At 43.6% G+C, this 27,733-nt stretch overlaps 1 pseudogene across 1 annotated transcript in view; it reads left to right on the forward strand.

Moving 5' to 3' along the window:
• LOC311136186 (protein Aster-B-like) overlaps positions 1 to 27,733 on the forward strand; it is a 124,075-nt pseudogene that overhangs the window by 79,362 nt on the left and 16,980 nt on the right. Inside the window, exons 4-8 of the transcript XR_014615441.1 lie at positions 3,195 to 3,435; positions 4,337 to 4,357; positions 11,393 to 11,416; positions 12,434 to 12,454; positions 26,495 to 26,579. The product of XR_014615441.1 is annotated as a protein Aster-B-like (transcript). The remainder of the gene's footprint in view (positions 1 to 3,194; positions 3,436 to 4,336; positions 4,358 to 11,392; positions 11,417 to 12,433; positions 12,455 to 26,494; positions 26,580 to 27,733) is intronic.

Consider the following 27,733-nt stretch of genomic DNA (forward strand, 5'->3'; position numbering starts at 1 on the left):
TTAAAAAGATGAGAGAGGCCTGTAATTTTCATCATAGGTACATGTCAACTATGACAGACAAAATGAGAAAAAAAAATCCAGAAAATCACATTGTAAGATTTTTTATGAATTTATTTGCAAATTATGGTGGAAAATAAGTATTTGGTCAATAACAAAAGTTTCTCAATACTTTGTTATATACCCTTTGTTGGCAATGACACAGGTCAAACGTTTTCTGTAAGTCTTCACAAGGTTTTCACACACTGTTGCTGGTATTTTGGCCCATTCCTCCATGCAGATCTCCTCTAGAGCAGTGATGTTTTGGGGCTGTCGCTGGGCAACACGGACTTTCAACTCCCTCCAAAGATTTTCTATGGGGTTGAGATCTGGAGACTGGCTAGGCCACTCCAGGACCTTGAAATGCTTCTTACGAAGCCACTCCTTCGTTGCCCGGGCGGTGTGTTTGGGATCATTGTCATGCTGAAAGACCCAGCCACGTTTCATCTTCAATACCCTTGCTGATGGAAGGAGGTTTTCACTCAAAATCTCACGATACATGGCCCCATTCATTCTATCCTTTACAAGGATCAGTCGTCCTGGTCCCTTTGCAGAAAAACAGCCCCAAATCATGATGTTTCCACCCACATGCTTCACAGTAGGTATGGTGTTCTTTGGATGCAACTCAGCATTCTTTGTCCTCCAAACACGATGAGTTGAGTTTTTACCAAAAAGTTCTATTTTGGTTTCATCTGACCATATGACATTCTCCCAATCCTCTTCTGGATAATCCAAATGCACTCTAGCAAACTTCAGAAGGGCCTGGACATGTACTGGCTTAAGCAGGGGGACACATCTGGCACTGCAGGATTTGAGTCCCTGGCGGCGTAGTGTGTTACAGATGGTAGGCTTTGTTACTTTGGTCCCAGCTCTCTGCAGGTCATTCACTAGGTCCCCCTGTGTGGTTCTGGGATTTTTGTTCACCGTTCTTGTGATCATTTTGACCCCACGGGGTGAGATCTTGCGTGGAGCCCCAGATCGAGGGAGATTATCAGTGGTCTTGTATGTCTTCCATTTCCTAATAATTGCTCCCACAGTTGATTTTTTCAAACCAAGCCGCTTACCTATTGCAGATTCAGTCTTCCCAGCCTGGTGCAGGTCTACAATTTTGTTTCTGGTGTCCTTTGACAGCTCTTTGGTCTTGGCCATAGTGGAGTTTGGAGTGTGACTGTTTGAGGTTGTGGACAGGTGTCTTTTATACTGATAACAAGTTCAAACAGGTGCCATTAATACAGGTAACGAGTGGAGGACAGAGGAGCATCTTAAAGAAGAAGTTACAGGTCTGTGAGAGCCAGAAATCTTGCTTGTTTGTAGGTGACCAAATACTTATTTTCCACCATCATTTGCAAATAAATTCATAAAAAATCCTACAATGTGATTTTCAGGAAAAAATTTTCTCAATTTGTCTGTCATAGTTGACGTGTACCTATGATGAAAATTACAGGCCTCTCTCATCTTTTTAAGTGGGAGAACTTGCACAATTGGTGGCTGACTAAATACTTTTTTCCCCACTGTATAATAAGCATCCCAGTATGGTGTGTGTAGCCAGTTTCCTATGTGTAGTCTGAAATAGACCAGATGAGGATGTATAGAGTAATGAAATGATAGATGAGACTGTTAGTTACTCTACAACATGGCTGTTCAATGTCGGCCAAAACACTTCCGGTTTTCTCTCTTAATCCTAATTTACTACCAGGTAGAAACAAAAACTAGAAGTGTTTCGGCCCTCCAGGACCGGAATTGAACAGCCCTGCTCTACACTGATCCTCCCACCATCCCTTCTTTAAGGCAACACACACACACAGAGCATTTTATGATCACTTTCAACCAGGTGGGTATGGTTTCATAATGCTACTCTCACCTGCTGGAGTTGGGCGAGACATACCAACAACCTCAGCTGAGCTCTGTGCATGTGTGCGTGCCCATGTCTATGCCTGTAATGTTGCCCATAGCAGGCCCAAGTTCTATCTGCAATATTTTTAAAGCTGTAATCTACTGAATACAAGTTAGATTTTATCAAGTGAATTAGGGAGAATTACTGAAGCGTTGTGTGCAATGACACAGCAATTGAAAGAGAGTGTAAAAGTAATGTGTCTCAATAGTTCAATTTCAATATAATCTCCCATATTGTACCAGACAATATACCCAGCAGGGTATCCTATGCCCTCCCTCTCTCTTTTGTTGGAATCTGTTCGCTTTTCCTGCCTGCCAGCCTGACACACACACACACACACACACACACACACACACTCAATAATACAGTCTACACCCAAAGCCCCTGGGTGATATAGAAAGGGTTGTAAACTGTGTAGAAAGAGAGAGAGGGAGGGAGGGATAAAAAAGAGTGTGTGAAAGGGGGTGCCAGGACACTCCACAGGGGCACGTTGCGTGGGAGCTTACTGTTGGTATAGAGAGAGAGAGAGAGAGAGAGAGAGGGATGGAGACAGAGAAGGAGGGAGGGTGAGCTGGGGCGCCAACCCCTGCAGCAGAGCAGCTGTTCTCTCATCAACCATGAAGAGAGTTTAGTGAAGTTAGTGTTCTCTCCACTGAGCTAGACAACATGGCCAGAAGAGCCTTAGTTGCCTGACGTCAAATGAAGTACACTGAATCTGCCAGCCCCTAGACCTGAAGGTCTGGGCCCGTGTTCATAGAATATCTCAGAGTGCTGATTTAGGATCAGGTCTCCCCTATATTCATTATGATTTAAAAGGCAAACTGATCCTCGATCATCAGTCCTATTCTGAAATGCTTTATGAATAAGTGCCCTGGAGAGTAGACTCTCTAGTGGTCTGGATATGACATCAGTTAGTCCATAAAATGGTCCTCTCTTGTCAAGGGCAGAGACGGTGCCTCATCGATGTGCTCTGTAGTATCAAAGACCAATCTTTTCCACTGGAGGAAGTGAACAGATTATTGTAATTGGGGAGGTTGTTGCTTTCTTTAAATTGTCTGATGGTCAAACAACTCAACTTCCAATGGAGTGGACGTTTTTTATAGTCTTTGTAGATTGAATAAAATAAAAAAATGTGCACATTATTCATGTTGAGTACAGATTCGCATCTCAAGAATTCAGCCCATAAGTGCTGTGAGTATCACAGAGTTTAAGCAGTAATATTAATCATTCTCTCTCTCACACTTCCTCTATCTCTCCCCAACAGCACTGCCAGCAATTCGAACCGGAGCACGCCCACTTGCTCGCCCGTCCTGCGCCATCGCTCTCGCTCACCCACGCCCCAGCAGAGCTTGGAGCACAGTGGTGAGAACATGGTGGAGAAGGGCCACTTGGACCCCTCCTCTGACAAGGACAAGTCCCCCTCCACCCCCGAGCAGGTGGTGCAGCGCACCTACAGCCAGTCGGTACACTCCGCCACACGCAGCCACGGGGGCAAGAACTCCAAGGTGAGCCTGTGCGCCTGGACTGAACACACACTGGATGAAACACATACGCATGGGCCAAAACACAATTGTGTATTGGTGGAGAAAATATAGGTAGGAACACACTCTCAATTAATTCAAAGGTTAAGGCAACACACACCCATTCCAGAAGGGTTTCCCCCTATCTCAGACCTGTTGTCCTGACTTAGTTTAACTTCTTTGGTAATTAGAGAAATAACCATGCCCTGGTCTGGACCAGGTGCCCATGTGCAAGTATGGACGTGCCCCAAACACTCTCTAGCCTCTCTAGCCCCACCACTGCATATCATCACACAATTGCTCGGCCTTTTAATTAAATCTTCACTATAAAGTGGTTTGCCTTTTGGGACTTCTGATCCGCTGTAGCTAAAAGTAATCCACACTCTCACAACAAAAGAAACAGCAGCGATCTTGGTACAAATGGTATAATCGATTACTTTCTCCCAATTGAAATTGATATACTGTAGAATATATTCCAATGCGGGCTGTCAGAATGAAATTGACATGGTCCTTCTGTGAAGAATGTTTCTCTGCCATTCTGTAGTGGATTTTGAAAACCTGCATCTTAGTCAAGTACTCAAGTATACTCAAGTATATCATAGTAAGGTTATTCTCAACCTTTTTCATATCCCATTCCATGCTGATGTTTGCCTCTCACTTCCACTCTCAGGTTGACTTGTCCGTCACTTGTCATGCTTTTGTTTGCCATGTTACTCCTCTGTTTTACTTTTGAGACATGGTTGTTACATTTCTGCACCATCTGCACCATCTTAAAACCAACCACAAGCCAAGTCTGTAACTTGAAACTTTTCTGTTCCTCATATATTTGCTCTTTCTTTTGTTTTTGTTTTCTGATTTTCTTTGTTCTTCTTCTCATGCATGCTAGTCTCACAAGCGACTTTCCAAAGTAAGCATCAGTCTTTTTCTGGTCTTTCTCCTCCCTCCTTCCCGCTAGCTTGTACTCGTGACTTGCCCACTATCCCTGCGATACGCGAATTGTTTTTCCTCTATGCCACCCTACATTATGCTAAGCTAACGTGCGCCTCTATCCTGTCTTTACCTATCCTACCCTATGCAATCCTGCCCTACTCTACCTGATGAGACTACCCAACACTTTCTATGCTAAGCTATGTTAGCCTTACTTAGCTTACCCCTTGCTAACCAACTGTATTAGCCTACCCTTGCACTGACCTGATCTTGACTCCCTCATGCCATGCTAACTAGTGGGGGCCACTTCCTGTTTACAGACATCAACAACAGAATTAAAATCTGCCAAGACTGCCACTATTGGCTCTTTTCAATTTATGAACTCCCTTGAGGCATGCCCATCATACAAAGCAGGGTCACTTCCTGCTTACAGACATCAAATATAACTGAACTCTAGTGGTTTCTTAAGTATTTAAGCAGGAATTGACCCCGCTTTGTATGACGTTGTCATATTGCAGTGTACCTTTTATCCACCCATCTCACCCAAATGCTCATTGTCTGCATTTACTACTCCCGTCCCAATGAAATAACATCCTATCAGGGACAACGAAATCGAAATAGGAAAAAGATACATGGAAGAATATGACATATTACAACTGAAGTAAAATTATTTGACTGGAAATGTGGCCTATGTCAATTACAATGATGTAGTTAACGCATTTATTTGCAGACAATTAGCCTACTTAGCCAAATTATGCCTACATCGAGGCTACTCTTCTGCAAAACTAAAGTTATTGAAGACAAACTTTTTATGAAGTACCACATTGTAAATGAAAGTGATAGGTAATGCAACAACATGTGTGATAGACAATTTAAATATCATTATAAAACAAAGCACTTTGCATCTGATTCTTTGATTAAGATAACAACTTCCAAATAATAAGAAATTACTTTCCTTACCACATTTCCTTCCAATTCAGACATTGTTTATTCAATAAAGTACAATATGCCACAGTAGCCATACTGGCCTGGAAGAACTTATAAAGGTTCGCTATTGAGTGTTAGCACGTTGTTCTACAAATAAAGAAATAATGTCTGCTGTCCACACAACATAGGAAATGTTACTCTTCACTACCAGCCTAACCACAAACACGATAAAAAAAAACATTATTATAATATCATTTGTGCAACTTTAAATACAATATCGATTTACGATCATGATTTACAGTGCATTCGGAAAGTATTCAAACCCCTTCACCTTTTCCACATTTTGTTACGTTAAAGCCTTATTCTAAAAATGATTCAACTGTTTTTTCCCCACATCAATCTACACACAATACCCCATAATACCCCATTTGCAAATGTATTAAAAATAATAAACTGATATCACATTCACATTAGTATTCAGACCCTTTACTTAGTACTTTGTTGAAGCACCTTTGGCAGCGATTACAGCCTAGAGTCTTCTTGGGCATGACGCTACAAGCTTAGCACACCTGTATTTGGGGAGATTGGATGGGGAGCGTCGCTGCACAGCTATTTTTAGGTCTCTTCAGAGATGTTCGATTGGGTTCAAGTCCGTGCTCTGGCTGGGCCACTCAAGGACATTCAGGGACTTGTCCCGAAGCCACTCCTATGTTGTCTTGGCTGTGTGCTTAAGGTCGTTGTCCTGTTGGAAGGTGAACCTTCACCCCAGTCTGAGGTCCGGAGCGCTCTGGAGCAGGTTTTCATCAAGGATCTCTCTGTACTTTGCTCCGTTCATCTTTCTCTCGGTCCTGACTAGTCTCCCAGTCCCTGCCGCTGAAAAACATCCCCACAGCATGATGCTGCCACCACCATGCTTCACTGTAGGGATGGTATTGGCCAGGTGATGAGCGGTGCCTGGTTTCCTCCAGACGTGACGCTTGGCATTCAGGCCAAAGAAGTCAATCTTGGTTTCATCAGACCAGAGAAACGTATATCTAATGGTCTGAGTCCTTTAGGTGCCTTTTGGCAGACTCCAAGCAGGCTGTCATGTTCCTTTTACTGAGGAGTGGCTTCCGTCTACCATAAAGGCCTGATTGGTGGAGTGCTTTAGAGATGGTTGTCCTTATGGAAGGTTCTCCCATCTCCACAGAGGAACTCTGGAGCTCTGTCAGAGTTACCATCAGGTTCTTGGTCACCTCCCAGACCAAGGCCCTTCTCCCCGAGTGCTCAGTTTTGCCGGGCGGCCAGCTCTAGGAAGAGTCTTGTTGGTTCCAAACTTCTTCCTTTAAGAATGATGGAGGCCACTGTGTTCTTGGGGACCTTCAATGCTGCAGAAATGTTTTGGTACCCTTCCACATCTGTGCCTCGACACAATCCTGTCTTGCAGCTCTATTGACAATTACTTTGATCTCATGGCTTTGTTTTTGCTCTGACATGCACTGTCAACTGTGGGACCTTAAATAGACAGGTGGGTGCTTTTCCAAATCATGTCCAATCAATTGAATTTACCACAGGTGTACTCCAATCAAGTTGTAGTGTCAAGGTGACGTGTATGCCGGAAACGAAGTCAAGCGCAGGACACCGAACTACTGGCAGAACGTACTTTACTTAACACAGTAAAGAAAGTACAAAACAAACCTCCAAACAGGGAGGAACAAATAACGCATACAACCAGCACTGCCGACCTAACGGAAAACAATCACACACAATAACCAATGAGAGACAGGGGTTTATAAAGGGAATACAATATAACATAATGGGAAACAGGTACAAACAATCAGGACAAACTAGACAAACACCGAAACATAGATCGGTGGCAGCTAGTACTCCGGGGACGACGAATGCCGAAGCCTGCCCGAGCAAGGAGGAGGGGCAGCCTCGGCTGATTCCGTGACATGTAGAAACATCTCAAGGATGATCAATGGAAACAGGATGGACCTGAGCTCAATTTCGAGTATCATAGCAAAGGTTCTGAATACTTATGTAAATAAGATATTTTAGTTTTTTTATTTGTAATACATTTTCAAAAATTTAAAACTTGTTTTCGCTTTGTCATTATGGGGTATTGTGTGTAGATTGATGAGTACTGAATACTTAACGAATGCACTGTAGTTTCAAATGTCAAATGTGTAGCCTACAGTTCAGAAATATTTCCTTTTCCCCTCTTGATAAGAAATGACCATGTTTTATTAGGACAAGTAAAATCATTAATGGATTAAATAAATTGGAAATGAAAAATGTATCCTACACCATGATTTCTTCCATTCATAAAATGCTTGGGTAGGCTCATTGCCATAGCAGATTTGCTGTGGTAAACGAGGAAATTAAATATATTATTTCAGTTGTTTGGAATGATTGTCAAATCGATAAATCGCCCTTCATCTGCTTAAATTGCAAGATTGAAATGTTCCGATGATAAAACCCACCAGAGAGCGAAATCATATTGAAAAATGTGGTTTGCAATCAATCAGGACTAGAAGATAACCCCGACATCTGCGTTATGGAGCGGTAAATCAGTGGCGGATGATGGTTGCAATTGAGATCAGCTGTGCGGGTGATTTTAGCGCGTATTGATGCTTTAACGAGAGATCAGCTGGTGATAACCTAGTGGCCATCAGTGGTTGCAATTGGCTCAAGGTGTTTACTAAGAGTCTATACGAAGAGTAGGCTATACTTAGAGTATACTAAGGTACACTTGGTTGTGACCATATGGCTTTTGTTATCTTAATCTTCTTTAACTTCTCTTGACCTTGACTAAACCCTTCTCAGGGTTGTGTTCATTAGGGCACACAACATAAAATGTTTTAAAACGTTTTGCAACGAAAATGAATATTTCTTATTGAACAATGCCAGATAGTCCCTGCCGTTCTCAGTGGTTTCTCTTCTGTTTGGTGCCTAATGAACACGACCTAGCCTTCCTACCCTACTCTAACACTCTTTCCTGACGGCATCATGATCCCCTATGTGGCCCTCTGTCTGAAATGTTCTGTGTTACTGGTACTGAAGTTGCCCCTAGACGCTGATCTTGGGTCAGTTTTTTATTTTCCCCGATAATGGTTAAGGTTGGGGGAGGGGAAGCTGATCCTAGATCTGTACCTAGGGGGAACTTCACCTCAGAGCTACTATTCATACTGTTTCTTTACTTTGATGGAGGACCACACTGTATGAGTGAAGTCTGTTCTGTGGTGTTTTGTAGCATTGCTGTGGTACCAGGACAGACTCCGAGCATGAATATTTGAAGGCATGTACGCACACACACACGTAGATATTGCACGCACACAACTCCGCCTCCCACCAACCACCAATAGCTAGTAATACTTTCTGAACAAGCTAACATATGGAAGGGGAAACATTTAAATAAATATTTTTGGGTGTTTTGACACTTTATTCAGACAGTGAGAAAATTAGGTGGGGAGACAGGCAAGTGGGAGAAACAGTGTAAAGGATGGACACTGGGATTGAACCATGGTCTCCGGTTGAGAGTTGTACATGTGACATGTGCCAGGGAGTGTTACCACTACACTATGGCTCTGCACATGGAAGGGGAAAAGTAACAGGAATTCACCATTGGTCACGATTCACCATTGGTCTCCTCTTAGTTGGAGGAGCACACACTCACCACACACTCATATCTTCAGCCTCTCCAGCCTCTGAGTTAGAATAAATGGGACACAAGGAATATAATCAACAGCCTCAAACGGCCTTCACTCCCTTTTGGAACACCATAACACCTAACGACAAACCATTCACATTCCAACTCTGTCATTCCTTGCAGTATATGTGTTAATATATGTAATATACAGTGCATTTAGAAAGTATTCACACCTCTTGACTTTTTCCACCTATTGTTGTGTTACAGCCTGAATTTTAAATGAGATTTTGTGTCTGATTTTCACACAATACCCCATAATGTCAAAGTGGAATTATGTTTGTACACATTTTTACAATTGAGTCAATAAGTATTCAACCCCTTTGTTATGGCAAGCCTACATATGTTCTGGAGTAAATATTTGCTTAACAAGTCACATAAGTTGCATTTGAAATAGTAGGGTTTAACTTGATTTTTAATGACTACCCCATATCTGTACCCCACACATACAATTATCTGTAAGGTCCCTCAGTCAAGCAGTGAATTTCAAGCACAGATTCAACCATAAAGACCATGGAGGTTTTCCAATACCTCACAAAAAAGGGCACCTATTGGTAGATGGGTAAAAAAAAACACAAAAGAAACAGACATTGAATATCCCAACAAAAAAATCCAGAAAAACACATGTCAAAAATGTTATAAATTGATTTGCATTTTAATGAGGGAAATAAGTATTTGACCCCTCTGCAAAACATGACTTAGTACTTTATGGCAAAACCCTTGTTGGCAATCACAGAGGTCAGACGTTTATTGTAGTTGGCCACCAGGTTTGCACACATCTCAGGAGGGATTTTGTCCCACTCCACTTTGCAGATATTCTCCAAGTCATTAAGGTTTCGAGGCTGACGTTTGGCAACTCGAACCTTCAGCTCCCTCCACAGATTTTCTATGGGATTAAGGTCTGGAGACTGGCTAGGCCACTCCAGGACCTTAATGTGCTTCTTCTTGAGCCACTCCTTTGTTGCCTTGGCTGTGTGTTTTGGGTCATTGTCATGCTGGAATACCCATCCACGACCCATTTTCAATGCCCTGGCTGAGGGAAGGAGGTTCTCACCCAAGATTTGACGGTACATGGCCCCGTACATCGTCCCTTTGATGCGGTGAAGTTGTCCTGTCCCCTTAGCAGAAAAACACCCCCAAACCATAATGTTTCCACCTCCATGTTTGACGGTGGGGATAGTGTTCTTGGGGTCATAGGCAGCATTCCTCCTCCTCCAAACACGGCGAGTTGAGTTGATGCCAAAGAGCTCCATTTTGGTCTCATCTGACCACAACACTTTCACCCAGTTCTCCTCTGAATCATTCAGATGTTCATTGGCAAACTTCAGACGGGCATGTATATGTGCTTTCTTGAGCAGGGGGACCTTGCGGGCGCTGCAGGATTTCAGTCCTTCACGGCGTAGTGTGTTACCAATTGTTTTCTTGGTGACTATGGTCCCAGCTGCCTTGAGATCATTGACAAGATCATCCCGTGTAGTTCTGGGCTGATTCCTCACCGTTCTCATGATCATTGCAACTCCACGAGGTGAGATATTGCATGGAGCCCCAGGCCGAGGGAGATTGACAGGTCTTTTGTGTTTCTTCCATTTGCGAATAATCGCACCAACTGTTGTCTGACCAAGCTGCTTGGCGATGGTCTTGTAGCCCATTCCAGCCTTGTGTAGGTCTATTATCTTGTCTCTGACATCCTTGGAGAGCTCTTTGGTCTTGCCCATGGTGGAGAGTTAGGAATCTGATTGATTGATTGCTTTTGTGGACAGGTGTCTTTTATAAAGGTAACAAATTGAGATTAGGAGCACTCCCTATAAGAGTGTGCTCCTAATCTCAGCTCGTTACCTGTATAAAAGACACCTGGGAGCCAGAAATCTTTCTGACTGAGAGGGGGTCAAATACTTATTTCCCTCATTAAAATGCAAATCAATTTATAACATTTTTGACATGTGTTTTTCTGGATTTTTCTGTTGTTATTCTGTCTCTCACTGTTCAAATAAACCTACCATTAAAATTAAAGACTGATCATTTTTTTGTCAATGGGCAAACGTACAAAATCAGCAGGGGATCAAATACTTTTTTCCCTCACTGTAAGCACAGGCAAAAGAATAATGGGCAAATATTGTACAATTCAGGTGTGCAAAGGTCTTAGAGACTTACCCAGGAAGACTCACAGCTGTAATCGCTGCCAAAGGTGATTCTAAAATGTATTTATTCAGGGGGTTGAATACTTATCTAATCAAGATAAATTAGTGTTTTATTTTCCATTTATTTCCATTACAGAGTATTTTGTCTAGATTGTTGACAAAAAATGATAATTACTTTCTGAAGGCACTGTATGACTGATCTTAACTCCCTCGTCTCTCATTTGCATGACCGCTTTTGTCTGTGTGTTTATTTTCTTTCCAGTATGACAGACTAAGACTGATTAAAGTAAGCGCTCATCTTTTCTTTGACCCTCCCACCTCCATAGCCCTCTTAAACTTGACCCCTGACCCCTGACCCCTGCTTGTGACAATATTTCACCTCACCGTCTGGCTCAACCTACTTGTCCTTGGTTCAGTGTGCTCCTAACATGAATCTCCTAGCGGGCATAACTGGTTACAATGAGGTCATTATGACGTCATGGTCAGGTTGTGTACTCTTGTTGGACATCCACTCTCTTTTCATATTTTGTCTTTATTGGAGAGGTATAGAGCGAAATGAGATGTAGGGAGAAACAGAATTGAAAGTTGCAGGGCAGGTTTCGATCCTTGCCCAGACAGGCTATATGTCATCTGGTGTCAGCAGCACTACCACTGGACCAGACCCCAGCACTTTCTATTCTTTCTTGACCTCGTCATGGTTGTAACAGAGACCAGTTGGTTTTAATCTGGTTATATGATGTTTTCTCAACTAGAAAACAAGTTAACAACCAGAAAATGATCAAAAGGATGTTGATGTTCTGTTGTTTTATGTGTAATATGGATGATTAATTTGTAATATGAACTTTATTACACAATTGAAGGCAGCTCGTTGTAAGCTGCTATTATAAAAGGCCATACAGATCTAGGATGCACTAGATTCCATAAATAGTGCACTGCTTTTGAGTAGAGCCCTATGGACCCTGGTAGAAAGTAGTGTACCATAGGGAATATGGTGCCATTTAGGATGCACACCTAGTCTTCATGTCTACTACAATATCATATATGGACAAGATCTCTTCTTATCAATAATTGTGTCATAATTCTCCTCAGTTATTTGTATGTAGCCCATTGCTGCCTTCCTGTGGCGTATATGAGTATTGAATTTTATATTTACTGTTACATACTTTTCTAATGTTTTGTTAGCAGTGGGACAGACTAGCGGGTTATTCTGTATAAGTTGGGAAAGCTTGTTTGTGTGTGCACTAACCCATGTCTCATGTTTCTATATTTCTTGTCTCCTTCACCTTGATGTTTGTAACCACAGAAAAGCCAGAGCTGGTACAACGTAAGTCCCTACCACTTCTCCTACCTCTTCTGGATGAGCTGTATGTTACTGTGTGTGATGTGTTGCATGTTTCATTGGCACAGTGGGTTGGAGCAAGGTGCTTGCAGTTGTGAGTTTGATTCCCACATGGTGTGTGCGTGCGTGCGTGCGTGCGTGCGTGTGTGTGAAGTTGCTTGGGATAAAAGCATCTGTTAAAATGACCATTATGACCATATATACAGTATTTCAAAGTGTTATGGGTAGGACAGGTCTTCATGTTGTCTGACTGTGTAGCACTTTGTCAGTTGATTGGTGGCAGATTGTTGGGTATCATGCTATACCTCATCTGTCTTCGAATGCTGCTATAGGCTGAGCATGAGAAGAGTTATCATTTTTAACAAAGGATGAAAGACTTTGAAGTCTGTTGACTTGCAACCCAGTAACAACCAAAACCAACATGAAGCAAAAGGTGTGACACATTTTCCCATTTTAAAAGCATATTTCTGAGGCAGGCAATTTGATGTGAATGAATGAAGTGCTGTATGGACACCTCACCTAGGCTACTTTGCTTCTTCTCCATACCAATAGAGAATACAATTGTTATGCAGATTTGAAAAGTCCTGCCTTTGAAGTACTTCCCCTACAAATTATCTATCAACCCATACCTGGTAATGATGGCATTCATTATTCATATGAAATTATGAATTCACTTTTAATCCAAATAAATAAATGAAAATCAGAGGCTAAATGCCATTAAATTAAACATGAACAATTCCTCAATTGTGATTCACCGTTCTATGGTGAATAGTGACTACACATTTAACAATGGAGTTGCCTCGTGGTATATTTTTCCCATGGGAAATGGAGAGAGATTGGAGACAAATGACATTCAGACTGAGACGACGTTGTTCTGTCATGTTTAGTGTGTGTGTGTGCGTGCGTGCGTTTGCACGCCTTTATGTCTGCGTATGTGTGTGTGTGTGCTGTAAACGTTTGTGTATGCACCTGACTGCAACCATGGCCTGTGTGCCCTGGGACTGCAGATAAGCAGTGTAGCTGACAAAAGCTCCATTGTGGAGCGATCAGTCGATCGCCCCACCACCCTCTGATGAATCAAGCTGACTTTTGTTCTGTGGATCAGGGCTGTGTCCCAAATGGCATCCTATTCCCTACACAGTGCACTACTTTTGACCAGAGCCCCTTATCCCAAACGTAGTGCACTATAGGGAATGGGGTGCAATTTGGGACACCACCACTGAATGAGCCTGATCAATTCAGATCCAACCCCATGACCAGCGTTACCAGCCTCAGTCATTCCCACTCCTGCCTTTTGCTGTTTTTAGTTACCAAGTCACAAGGCTGCAGTATATTATATGACATTACTGTGTATTTGAATTATCATGTACTGTATGGGTCGTGTTCATTCGGCACCAAACGTAAAGAAAAGAAAATGATCTGACTACCTGGATTTGTCCAATAAGAAATGCTTGTTTCTGTTGTCCGTTGCGTTACAGTGTGCCGGATTTAGTTAATGGTGGTGAAGATAGTGAGTCGTACAGTACCAGTCAAAAGTTTGGACACACCTACTCATTCAAGGGTTTTTCTTTATTTTTACTATTTTTACATTGTAGAATAATAGTGACAACATCAAAATTATGAAATAACAGAAATGGAATCATGTAGTAACCAAAAAAGTGTTAAACAAATCAAAATATATAAATTATATTTGAGATTCTTCAAATACCCACCCTTTGCCTTGATGACAGCTTTGTACACTCTTGGCATTCTCTCAACCAGCTTCACCTGGTCCGACTCATTCCAAACCATCTCAATTGGGTTGAGGTCGGGGGATTGTGGAGGCCAGGTCATCTGATGCAGCACTCCATCACTCTCCTTCTTGGTAAAATAACCCTTACACAGCCTGGAGGTGTGTTGGGTCATTGTCCTGTTGAAAAACAGTTCCACTAAGCGCGAACCAGATGGGATGGCGTATCGCTGCAGAATGCTGTGGTAGCCATGCTGGTGAAGTGTGCCTTGAATTCTAAATAAATCACAGACAGTGTCACCAGCAAAGCACCCCCACACCTCCTCCTCCTCCTCCATGTTTTATGGTGGGAACTACACATGCAGAGATCATCCATTCACCCACACCGCGTCTCACAAAGACACAGCGGTTGGAACCAAACATCTCCAATTTGGACTCCAGACCAAAGGACACATTTCCACCGGTCTAATGTCCATTGCTTGTGTTTCTTGGCCCAAGCAGGTATCTTCTTCTTATTGGTGTCCTTTAGTAGTGGTTTCTTTGCAGCAATTCGACCATGAAGGCCTGATTCACACAGTCCCCTCTGAACAGTTGATGTTGAGATGTGTCTGTGACTTAAACTCTGTGAAGCATTTATTTGGGCTGCAATTTCTGAGGCTGGTAACTCTAATGAACATATCCTCTGCAGCAGAGGTAACTCTGGGTCTTCCATTCCTGTGGCGGTCCTCATGAGAGCCAGTTTCATCATAGCGCTTGATGGTTTTTGCGACTGCACTTGAAGAAACTTTCAAAGTTCTTGAAATTTTCCGTATTGACTGACCTTCATGTCTTAAAGTAATGATGGACTGTTGTTTCTCTTTGCTTATTTGAGCTGTTCTTGCCATAATATGGACTTGGTCTTTTACCAAATAGGGCTATCTTCTGTATACCCCCCTACCTTGTCACAACACAACTGATTGGCTCAAACGCATTAAGAAGGAAAGACATTCCACAAATTAACTTTTAAGAAGGCACACCTGTTTATTGAAATGCATTCCAGGTAACTACCTCATGAAGCTGTTTGAGAGAATGCCAAGAGTGTGCAAAGCTGTCATCAAGGCAAAGGGTGGCTATTTGAAGAATCTCAAATATAAAATATATTTTGATTTGTTTAACACTTTTGTATACTATTTGATTCCATATGTGTTATTTCATAGTTTTGATGTCTTCACTATTATTCTACAATGTAGAAAATATTAAAAATAAAGAAAAAGTCTTGAATGAGTAGGCGTGTCAAAACTTTTGACTGGTAGTGTATGTAGTGTGATGCACCTCCTGAATATCAACAGGAAGTGTGAATTAGGGAGATGTGAATTAGGGACACTATTTTTCAGTGTCAGAGGAGAGTTGAGTTGTTAGTCTATTGAACAAACATGGTAGCCTACATCTGTACCTTACATTTTGTGCTGTCAGTCACCTTTGGGCCTTTGGTGGTATAGTAAGACTGGGTTTGTTCTCCTCAGCAAAACATCACTGACACTTGAGTAAAGTTACAAATTCTGGCATACACTGAAATCTCAGTGCAGAGCCCTTCATGTGGTGTGCAGTGAAGTCACAAAGCAGAACTTTGCTAAGCCTCTTTGGAGTGTGCCTATAGTGGTGTGTAAATCCAGCCTAACTGGACTCCAGTGATTGACGGCGGCATGACTTGTGTCCAGGTCAGTGTGTCCAGGTCATGCCTGATTGGATATAGATGAGGTGTGTCTGAACCTAACGGTCTGTAGTGGCTGTAAAACAAACCCATTCTTGGGCCATAAACCACAGTATGACTGAGCAGCTGAGAAGCCATTTTAGGTATTGTTTATTTGTTTATTTATTGGGATCCCCATTAGCTGTTCCAGAAGCAATATCCCTGGGTCCATAACGTCTTGTATTTACTGTTTACAGTCTGTGTGGTTCAAATTCAAGTTTTAATAGTTGTATGTACGGGATACACGTGGTATACACCGTCCAATGAAATGCTTACTTGCAGGCTCCTTCTTGACAATGCAACAACAATAATAAAAGATAAGAATACAAACATAAAGTAAATGGCTCAATAGAATAGAATAAACATTTTAGCATAAGTATAATACAGGAAGGCACAACACTATAGGCTACATTATGAGGATTGGCTACATTATTAGGATAGGATACGTTATTAGGATAGGATACATTATTAGGATAGGATACATTATGAGGATAGGCAACATTATGAGGATAGGCTACATTATGAGGGTAGGCTACATTATGAGGGTAGGCTACATTATGAGGATAGGCAACATTATGAGGGTAGGCTACATTATGAGGGTAGGCTACATTATGAGGGTAGGCTACATTATGAGGGTAGGCTACATTATGAGGGTAGGCTACATTATGAGGGTAGGCTACATTATGAGGATAGGCAACATTATGAGGATAGGCTACATTATGAGGGTAGGCTACATTATGAGGGTAGGCTACATTATGAGGATAGGCAACATTATGAGGATAGGCTACATTATGAGGGTAGGCTACATTATGAGGATAGGCAACATTATGAGGATAGGCTACATTATGAGGGTAGGCTACATTATGAGGGTAGGCTACATTATGAGGGTAGGCTACATTATGAGGGTAGGCTACATTATGAGGGTAGGCTACATTATGAGGATAGGCAACATTATGAGGATAGGCTACATTATGAGGGTAGGCTACATTATGAGGATAGGCAACATTATGAGGATAGGCTACATTATGAGGGTAGGCTACATTATGAGGGTAGGCTACATTATGAGGATAGGCAACATTATGAGGATAGGCTACATTATGAGGGTAGGCTACATTATGAGGATAGGCAACATTATGAGGATAGGCTACATTATGAGGGTAGGCTACATTATGAGGGTAGGCTACATTATGAGGATAGGCAACATTATGAGGATAGGCTACATTATGAGGGTAGGCTACATTATGAGGGTAGGCTACATTATGAGGGTAGGCTACATTATGAGGGTAGGCTACATTATGAGGGTAGGCTACATTATGACCACGAGGTCTAGGAAACACTCCAGAGAAATGAAAGGAAAAATAAACGGTAAAAGAAAAAGGGTATGAAAGTTTCACTGCATAACAGCCCAAACGACAGCACCTCTTCCCCTTCGTGCCTGGCCATGCAGTCATGGGTGAACAGGGAGGGGATCAGTGTGGCAGATGTGTTATTACCTACCCTTACCACCTGGGGGCGGCCCGTCAGGAAGTCCAGGATCCAGTTGCAGAGGGAGGTGTTTAGTCCCAGGATCCTTAGCTTAGTGATGAGCTTTGAGGGCACTATGGTATTGAATGCTGAGCTGTAGTCAATGAATAGCATTCTCACGTAGGTGTTCCTCTTGTCCAGGTGGGAAAGGGCAGTGTGGAGTGCAATAGAGATTGCATCATCTGTGGATCTGTTGGGGTGGTATGCAAATTGGAGTGGGTCTAAGGTTTCTGGGATAATGGTGTTGATGTGAGCCATGACCAGCCTTTCAAAGCACTTCATGGCTACAGACAGCTACGGGTCGGTAGTCATTTAGGCAGGTTATCTTAGTGTCCTTGGGCACGGGTACTATGGTGGTCTGCTTGAAACATGTTGGTATTACAGAGTCAGTCAGGGACATGTTGAAAATGTCAGTGAAGACACTTGCCAGTTGGTCAGCACATGATCGGAGTACACATCCTGGTAATCCGTCTGGCCCTGCGGCCTTGTGAATGTTGACCTGCTTAAAAGTCTTACTCACATTGGCTACGGAGAGCGTGATCACATAGTCATCCGGAACAGCTGGTGCTCTCATGCATGCTTCAGTGTTGCTTGCCTCGAAGCGAGCATAGAAGTGGTTTAGCTCATCTGGAAGTCTTGTGTCACTGGGCAGCTCGCGGCTGTGCTTCCCTTTGTAGTCTGTAATAGTTTTCAAGCCCTGCCACATCCGACGAGCGTCAGAGCCAGTGTATTACGATTCAATCTTAGTCCTGTATTGACTCTTTGCCTGTTTGATGGTTCGTCGGAGGGCATAGCGGGATTTCTTATAAGCGTCCGGGTTAGAGTCCCGCTCCTTGAAAGCGTCAGCTCTACCCTTTAGCTCAGTGTGGATGTTGCCTGTAATCCATGGCTTCTGGTTGGGGTATGTACGTATGGTCACTGTGGGGACGACGTCATCGATGCACTTATTGATGAAGCCAGTGACTGATGTGGTGTACTCCTCAATGCTATCTGAAGAATCCCGGAACGTGTTCCAGTCTGTGCTAGCAAAACAGTCCTGTAGCTTAGCATCTGTGTCATCTGACCACTTTTTTATTAACTGAGTCACTGGTGCTTCCTGCTTTAGTTTTTGCTTATAAGCAGGAATCAGGAGGATAGAGTTATGGTCAGATTTGCCAAATGGAGGGCGAGGGAGAGCTTTGTATGCGTCTCTGTGTGTGGAGTAAAGGTGGTCTAGAGTTTTTTTTCCTCTGGTTGCACATTTAACATGCTGGTAGAAATTAGGTAGAACGGATTTAAGTTTCCCTGCATTAAAGTCCCCAGCCACTAGGAGCGCTGCCTCTGGATGAGTGTTTTCCTGTTCACTTATGGCCTTATACAGCTCATTCAGTGCAATCTTAATGCCAGCATTGGTTTGTGGTGGTAAATAGACAGCTATGAAAAATATAGATGAAAACTATCTTGGTAAATAGTGTGGTCTACAGCTTATCATAAGATACTCTACCTCAGGCGAGCAAAACCTTGAGACTTCCTTAGTATTTGTTTTTGTGCACCAGCTGTTGTTTACAAATATACACAGACCGCCACCCCTTGTCTTACCGGAGTCGGCCATTCTATCCTGCCGATGTAGTGTATAGCCCGCTAGCTGTATGTTGTCCATGTCGTCGTTCAGCCACGACTCGGTGAAACATAAGATATCACAGTTTTTAATGTCCCGTTGGTAGGATAACCGTAATCTTAGGTCATCTAATTTATTCTCAAATTATTGAACATTGGCTAATAGGATTGATGGAAGAGGCAGTTTACTCGCTCGCCGTCGGATCCTTACAAGGCACCCCGACCTACGTCCACGATATCTCTGTCTCTTTCTCATGCGAATGACGGGGATTTGGGCCTTGTCGGGTGTCTGTATGCACCCAGAGTCACCCCTAATGCACCCAGAGTCACCCCTAATGCATCCAGAGTCACCCCTAATGCACCCAGAGTCACCCCTAATGAACCCAGAGTCACCCCTAATGCACCCAGAGTCACCCCTAATGCATCCAGAGTCACCCCTAATGCACCCAGTCACCCCTAATGCACCCAGTGTCACCCCTAATGCACCCAGAGTCACCCCTAATGCACCCAGAGTCACCCATAATGCACCCAGAGTCACCCCTAATGCACCCAGAGTCACCCCTAATGCACCCAGTGACAATTATATATGTAGGCTATTATCCTATGCATTGAGTCATGTTCAGTAGAAAGAAAACATTTTAAAACAGAGTGAAATGTGGAGGTACTACTTAAACTCCATTAAGACACACTCCTTTTCATTTTCTGTTTCAAAACGTTTTGCTACGGTGTGTCTGACCTGAACACTTCCCTGGTTCCTTTGGGTAATGTCAGAGAGAGACTGTTAGGTCTCAGCCAGATGTTTGTGTGGGGGGAAACGAGGGGGAGGGGAGAGCGGGTGAAGGTGGAGAGTCAGGTTGGGGGGAGTGGGTGGGGAAGGCAGTGTAGCTGTGTGAATCACCTTTCTGGTATGAGTGTAGACGCCCCTAACCCAAAATCCCCCTCCATCAGAGGGTGTTTGGAGTTCATTCACCCCATGTCCTGAGAGATAGGGAGTGGGAGGGAGAGGGAAGGAGAGAAAAAGATTTAGAGAAAGAGAGTGATCTGGCTGAGGAGTTGTCCTTGGCCATACTACAATGTTTACACTATAGATAACACACATACAGACACACACACACACACACACACACACACACACACACACACACACACACACACATACATACAATGGGTACTTCTGTGTGTTGCTCTCTCTCTGCACACAAAACCTCTGAATTCATGTTTGCCTCCCCCACTTTTCCTGGAAGAGAATTTCACAGTGTGTATCATAAGAGGAAAAGCCTTTGTGGTTCAAGTCGGGACCTCAGGATGGACACACACACACACAAACAAACGTACATGGATACAGTGTATCCTCTGGGTCTTCACATACAGACCCATAGGGGTAAACTCAATTCATTGAGGAGGCAAAGAAAGGGCTTTTTCAAGGAAGTCAATTGGTTCTCTAAACTTCCTGAAGTGTTGTTGTGATGTGCCACCATGGGGTGGGGTAGAAACAGGCTTTCTGACAGGCTGAGAAGGAGGGAGAGAGGGAGGGAGTGGACAAGGAGGAGGAGAGGGAGAAGGGTTTTTGGATGGGATTTATACCCATAAAACCATACAGGCACGCACGGCAGGGACATACAAGCACACTGCTCAAACGTGCACATACACACTCACATTGCAGAAACACACACACACACTCAAATTCACTCCTGCTGCACTCAAGTACCCCTCTACACCCACCCCACCCACTGGGCTAGGGCCCTCCCATTTCCCCTCCTTCCTCTCTCTCTCTCTCTCTCTCTCTTTCTCCTTCTCTTTTCTCTCTCTCCCTTAACACAAAAACACACTCACACTCGCTCCTCCCACACTGCTTTCCTCAAGAATTGTTTTTTAAGAAGCAGAGAGAGAGAGAGCAATTTCAGCAGTAGGGTCCTGGTATGAGCTCTGCTGTGGTTTGCATGGTCAGTAGTGTGCAGTGGTCCAGTCACAGGGTTTCCACTCTGTCCTGTGATGCACTGTTGACCACTTTCATTGATGAGTAGCTAGCCCTTCACTGGACAAGCTAAAGCATCCCAGACTGGCCAAGAGGATTTTTTTGTTTTCTGCTCTCTCATTGAGGACAAAGACTTTGTGTGTGTCCGTTTTCACACATGGGAATACGACTGAGAGCGAGCGACAGAGAGAGAGAGAGAGCGAGAGGCTACTGCTCTTTTTGTTTGGGATTATAATTTTATTTGCTCAGTTGGATTTTTAGATGTTGAGACTGCTTGAGCTGGGCTTGTATTGTTTCTCGGTGTCAATGTGGAAAGATACTTTTTTCCTCCATGTGGATTGTGTGTGTTTTGATATGTTGGGATATATATTGCTTTGGGAAATCATTTGAGGAGACCATGCCCTTCTACAGCACCTTTGGAGGTATCACTCTCTGATATTACTTTGGGGATGACTGCAGTGCCTTAGCTCCCAAGGCTTTTCTATCCTGGATGTATAAGAGGGCTCTAAACTCCATGTGAAGAGAACTGTTTTAAACCAACTTCTTAAAAGCATCTCTGGTCCATCCATTGATTCCAGACTACAAAGCATTGTTGCATTTTCCTCTGAAATCTTTAACTAACTGGAGGCTTGTCCTGTGCCTGTCCCAGGTCTTAACCTCTTCTTAACCCGGTTTAAACTTGGTCCTGACTTGGTCTTAAACCGTTCTTAACCCGGACCAACCAGTGCACCTGGCTCAACTGGCCTCTCAAGACTTACGAGGGGGGATCAACTCTTTCCCAAAAACAGGAACAGAGAGGGAGGGTGGGGAATGGACATTCCCATTACAGAAGAAGGGGTCTCCTTCTCCTTCAGTTTCTCAGTTTACATTGTGGACACATGCCTAACTGTACTCTATGGATTTATAAGAGTAATTATTGACCCTGGCTGTCATCTGGAGTTCTTGCTATCTCAGTGCCTGGACTTTTAGCTGGAGAAAGGAATGTCCTTCCGCTTGCCACCGGTCACCAGGGTTTACATTAGTTACATGTCAATCATGAATGTGGGTGTGTGCGATAGTAGGTACACCTATAGTTTCTGGGTTCTACAGTTTTTAGAGAGTTAGGAAACTTTCACATTCTTAATTCTTGAGTACTAAGTCATGTGAAATATGCTGTTATGAATTCTGTATTTTTAAATTAAACTGAGCTCTAAAGCTCTGCTAGCTACCTGTAGTGGTTGACCTGTAGTTGTGACAGATATCATTCCAGATATCTCTGTCTCCCAAAGCTCTTTGGGAGGGTTCAGAGAAGTTCTGTATTAGTTCTGACCATACTAGAGGAGAGAGAAAGGGTGTGTGTGCGTGCGCACGTGTGTGTGTCTAAGGGAGCAATCAGAGTTATGAGCCAGGGCTAAAAAACACTTGGCTCTCAGACAGCGAATAATTCCACTCCTTTGACGACAAAGGGGGAATACCAGACCAGCACCCGACCGCTCTCCAGGCTTAGAGACACTGCTCACACCTCAGACCAGCACCCGACCACTCTCCAGGCTTAGAGACACTGCTCACACCTCAGACCAGCACCCGACCGCTCTCCAGGCTTAGAGACACTGCTCACACCTCAGACCAGCACCCGAACGCTCTCCAGGCTTAGAGACACTGCTTACACCTCAGACCAGCACCCGACCGCTCTCCAGGCTTAGAGACACTGCTCACACCTCAGACCAGCACCCGAACGCTCTCCAGGCTTAGAGACACTGCTCACACCTCAGACCAGAGAAAAGAGAGAAAGAAAATAGGAGGGAGGGGTGAGAGCCAAAAGAACAGAGAGGCCCAGGCCATGGATATTTCAGTCAGCATGGACACAGAGACAGAGACTGAGACAGACTGGGAGTCTCTGTCTGACTGGGAGGCTATCCCTCAGCCACACGACGACGAGACCCAGGCCGAGGCCCAGGCCCAGTGGGAGACCTGGGACTGGGAGTCAGAGAGGGTCCCAGCCGTAAGTTACCCTCCTTTGGGCTGGGGTGGAGACGGGTGTGGGGGCGAAAGGGTGTTGATGGTGGGGGTTACAGTTTAAGAATTCCAAGTTGATAATCTAGTCGGTGCTACCTCTGTGCCGTGCTGCAAAGTGACTTGTGGTCATTGTTTTGCACAGCTTTGGGGTTAAACAGGATTGGTGGTGAACAGCGAGTGCAGTGAACCTCAAAGTTTCTCTAAACTCTTAACTCCCCAACTCAAAAACTTCTCATCTCCCTGTTTCGAAAGTATCTAAATTCCCAAACCAGTGCATTATATTCAAGTGTACTACTTTTGACCAGGGCCCATTTTGGGATGGTGCCTTAATTGGACCGAGCGTTACATAACTATGAATCACTAGAGTTGTTTTGGTCTCTCTAACTGGACTGAGGTTGGCTACGGCTCCGTGGTTCAGAGCCAGATAGTCAAGATGTTTGACTTGTACACTTTTCACATCACTGAGCCGAGCCAAGCCAAGCTGAACTGTACTAGGGCCAAATGTATCAAGCGTCTCAGAGAAGAAATGCTGATTTAGGATCAGTTTTGCCTTTTAGATCACAATGAATAAAATTGCCTGGAGAGGGGGGACCTGTTCCTAGATCAGCACTCCTACTCTGTGATGCTTGTTAGAAAATACATACGGCCCCTGGCTTGGTTTGGCATCCACCATAGTTGCTGGAACCGTGCTACAGAGGACACTGTAAAAACAATGGGCGGTATGGTATTATCGGCATGATAGTGTAAAAAGGGTATAGCTCTGTCAGAAGGCATTTGAGACAAGCCCTGTGTGGAGAATGTATCAACATATGTAGGATGGGCTTTCAATACTCCAGGAGGTCCGATGTTTTACAAAGTGAGGCTGGTCTTTTCTTGAACCGTCTGCCTCAGAAAATACCTCAGAGATGAGCAAGAGAAAGAGCTTGTTTGATAGCACTGAATGTATTGTTTGATGTGGGATTTACGTATTGATGATCAGCGAATATCTCGATGATCAGCTACATATTTGAACATATAGGCTAATATATATATATATATATATACACACTACATTACCAAAAGTATGTGGACACCTGCTCGGCGAACATCTCATTCCAAAATCATGGGCATTAATATGGAGTTGGTCCCCCGTTTGCTGCTATAACAGTTGTTGTTGGAACATTGCTGTGGGGACTTGCTTCCATTCAGCCACGAGCATTAGTGAGGCCGGGCACTGATGTTGGGCGATTAGGCCTGGCTCGCAGTCGGAGTTGTCACGACTTCCTCCGAAGCTGCCTCCTCTCCTTGTTCGGGCAGGCTTCGGCGTTCGTCGTCACCTGCCTTCTAGCCACTGCCGCTCCTCATCTCATCATTCCATTTGTTTTGTCTTGTTTATTACACACCTGGTTCATATCCCCTCATCAGTACCTGTATAAGTGTTCCCTCTGCCCCCTTGTCTTTGTGTGTGATTGTTTATTGTGGAGGTTAGTTTAGCTCTGTATTTTGTATCGCCGGGATATTTTCCAGTGTGCCTTGTTGTTTCCCAGTGCTCCTGGAGTATTTGACACATTGCTGCGTACCGCTGTGTCTTCGGAATAAACACATTTATTCTGTGATTTACCCTCCTGCTCCTGACTCCTTCAAAATCACTCACCACAGGCATTCCAATTCATCCCAAAGGAGTTCAAAGGGGTTGACGTCCGGGCTCTGTGCAGGCTCTTCCACACTGATCTCGACAAACCATTTCTGTATGGGCCTCACATTGTGCACGGGGGCATGGTCATGCTGAAACAGCAAAGGGCAGGTAGCGTTCTCCTGGCATCCGCCAAACCCAGATTAATCTGTTGGACTGCCAGATGGTGAAGTGTGATTCATCACTCCAGAGAACGCGTTCCCACTGCTCCAGAGTCCAATGGTGGCGAGCTTTACACCACTCCAGCCGACGCTTGGCATTGCGCATGGTGATCTTAGGCTTGTGTGCGGCTGCTCAGCCATGGAAACCCATTTCATGAAGCTCCCGACGAACAGTTATTGTGCTGACATTGCTTCCAGAGGCAGTTTGGAACTCGGTAGTGAGTGTTGTAACCGAGGACAGATGATTTTTACGCACTTCAGCACTCGGCAGTCGCGTTCTGTGAGCTTGTATGGCTGAGCAAAATGACGTTTCCACTTCACAATAACAGCACTTACAGTTGACCGGAGCAGCTCTAGCAGGGCAGAACTTTGAAGAACTGACTTGTTGGAAAGGTGGCATCCTATGAAAGTCCCACATTGAAAGTCACTGAGCTCTTCAGTAAGGAAATTCTACTGCCAGTGTTTGCATGGCTGTGTGCTCGATTTTATACACCTGTCAGCAACGGGTGTGGGTGAAATAGCCGAATCCACTAATTTGAAGGGGTGTCCACATACTTTTATATATATATATATATATATATATATATATATATATATATATATATATATATATATATATATATATATATATATTTTTTTTTTTTTTTTTTTTTTCATTTGATTTATCCCTATCTATAGATCCATATTCTTTCTCTGGTATCATCTGCTCTGAAAACGGTCTTATCAATCCTTACAAACTAATTACATTAGGTTCATAGGGTACACCCATAGAGATGTACTAGAGAGCTCATCTCCTATATTTGTAAAGGCCTGTTCTGTGACAGCATTGCCAGGGCCAATCTCCATATTAAAGTAGTTGTAACCTCTATCCAACTGTGTGGCCAACAAAGTAACACTAGCTTTAGTTCTAGGACAATGGCTCTTACCTTACAGAGCACTGGGGTGGTTAGAGTGACCCAAGGTGATGTGTGTCCAGTCCAGTCCAGTCCACCACCATCACCACCACTCTGTGGGCTAGTTGGCTGCATTCCCTCCCTTTTCAGGCTAAAGAATGCAGTGTTTGTGTGTGGAGAGAGAGGCGGACTGGGCAGTGGTCAGCAGCACTCTGTCTCTCTCTGCCCCTCTAGAAGAAAATGTTTTTATCTGAATCTCTCCTATCAGTGAGAAAGAGAGACAGAAAGAAAGAGAGGGGGAAGTCCAGCTGAAGCTGAGGTATTATTAGCGTTAGCATGGACCATTTAGCATATTTTAGAGTGCTTGTTTAGTTTGGGATAGGAGGTTCTGGGTGATTTCAGGCTCTGACAATTTCTATGGAAAGAGAGGACACACAGAGTTCGAGTCAATGCATGCAGTAGCCATGGTCAAATCACTGAATGGTAACTGTGAAACTCTACAGTAACAAGTCTACTACCATTTTCAACAACAACAAAAAATGTTCCCCTGTTTTGTGCCTACAACCCATGATATTCAAATAAGTAAATACATTCACTGTTTGTTTATTGCTATCGGTGGGGGGGGTTATACTTGCTTGCGTATTTAAAATGTTTTATGTGTGTATTTATATTAATGAGTAGACTGCTTTTGTGTAAATGAATGTCTCTCTCTCTCAATGTGTTTTATGTTATCTCTCTCTCCCCGCTGCAGGTATTGAGTCCCACTTATAAGCAACGCAATGAGGACTTCAGAAAACTCTTCAAGCAGCTACCTGACTCAGAACGCCTCATTGTGGGTGAGTAAGATGGAATGATCAGTGAAAAACTATATGGAACAAAAATATAAACGCAACATGTAAAGTATTGGTCCCATGTTCCATGAGCTGAAATAAAAGATCCCTGAAATTTCCCATACGCACAAAAAGCATATTTCTCTCAAATTCTGTGCGCAAATTTGTTTACATCCCGGTAAGTGAGCATTTCTCCTTTGCCAAGATAATCCATCCACCTGACAGGTGTGGCATATCAAGAAGATGATTAAACAGCATGAACATTAAACAGGTGCACCTTGTGTTGGGGACAATAAAAGGCCACTCTCTTAGAGAATTTGGTAGTCTGTCCAACCGGCCCCACAACCGCAGACCACATGTATGGCGTCGTGTGGGCGAGCGGTTTGCTGATGTAAACATTGTGATAAGAGTGCCCCATGGTGGTGGTGGGGTTATGGTATGGGCAGGTATAAGCTACAGACAATGAACACAATTTAATTTTAGCGATGGCAATTTGAATGCACAGAGATACCGTGACGAGATCCTGAGGTCCATTGTCGTGCCATTCATCCTCCGCCATCACCTCATGTTTCAGCATGATAATACACAAGGATCTGTACACAATTCCCGGAAGCTGAAAATGTCCCAGTTCTTCCATGGCCTGCATACTCACAGGACATGTCACCCATTGAGTATGTTTGGGATGGTCTGGATCGACGTGTATATCAGCGTGTTCCAGTTCCCCGCCGATATCCAGCAACTTCGCACAGCCATTGAAGAGGATTGGGACAACATTCCACAGGCCTCAATCAACAGCCTGATCAACTCTATGTGAAATAGATGTGTTGCGCTGCATGAGGCAAATGGTGGTCACACCAGATACTGACTGGTTTTCTGATCCACGGCCCTACCTTTTTTTTATTAAGGTATCTGTGACCAACAGATGTATATCTGTATTCCCAGTCATGTGAAATCCATAGATTAGGGCCTTATGAATTTATTTCAATTGAACGATTTCCTTGTATGAACTGTAACTCAGTAAAATCTTTCAAATTTTTGCATGTGGCGTTTATATTTTTGTTCAGTGTATATTCATATTTTTCCTTTAACACCAGGGTGGTGTTAAGTAGCGCACACCGTAGCAAAAACATTTTACAACGCAACAAGGAAACCTGTGTTCT

Source organism: Coregonus lavaretus (assembly GCF_964263955.1).
Source record: "Coregonus lavaretus genome assembly, chromosome: 10".
NCBI lineage: Eukaryota > Metazoa > Chordata > Actinopteri > Salmoniformes > Salmonidae > Coregonus > Coregonus lavaretus.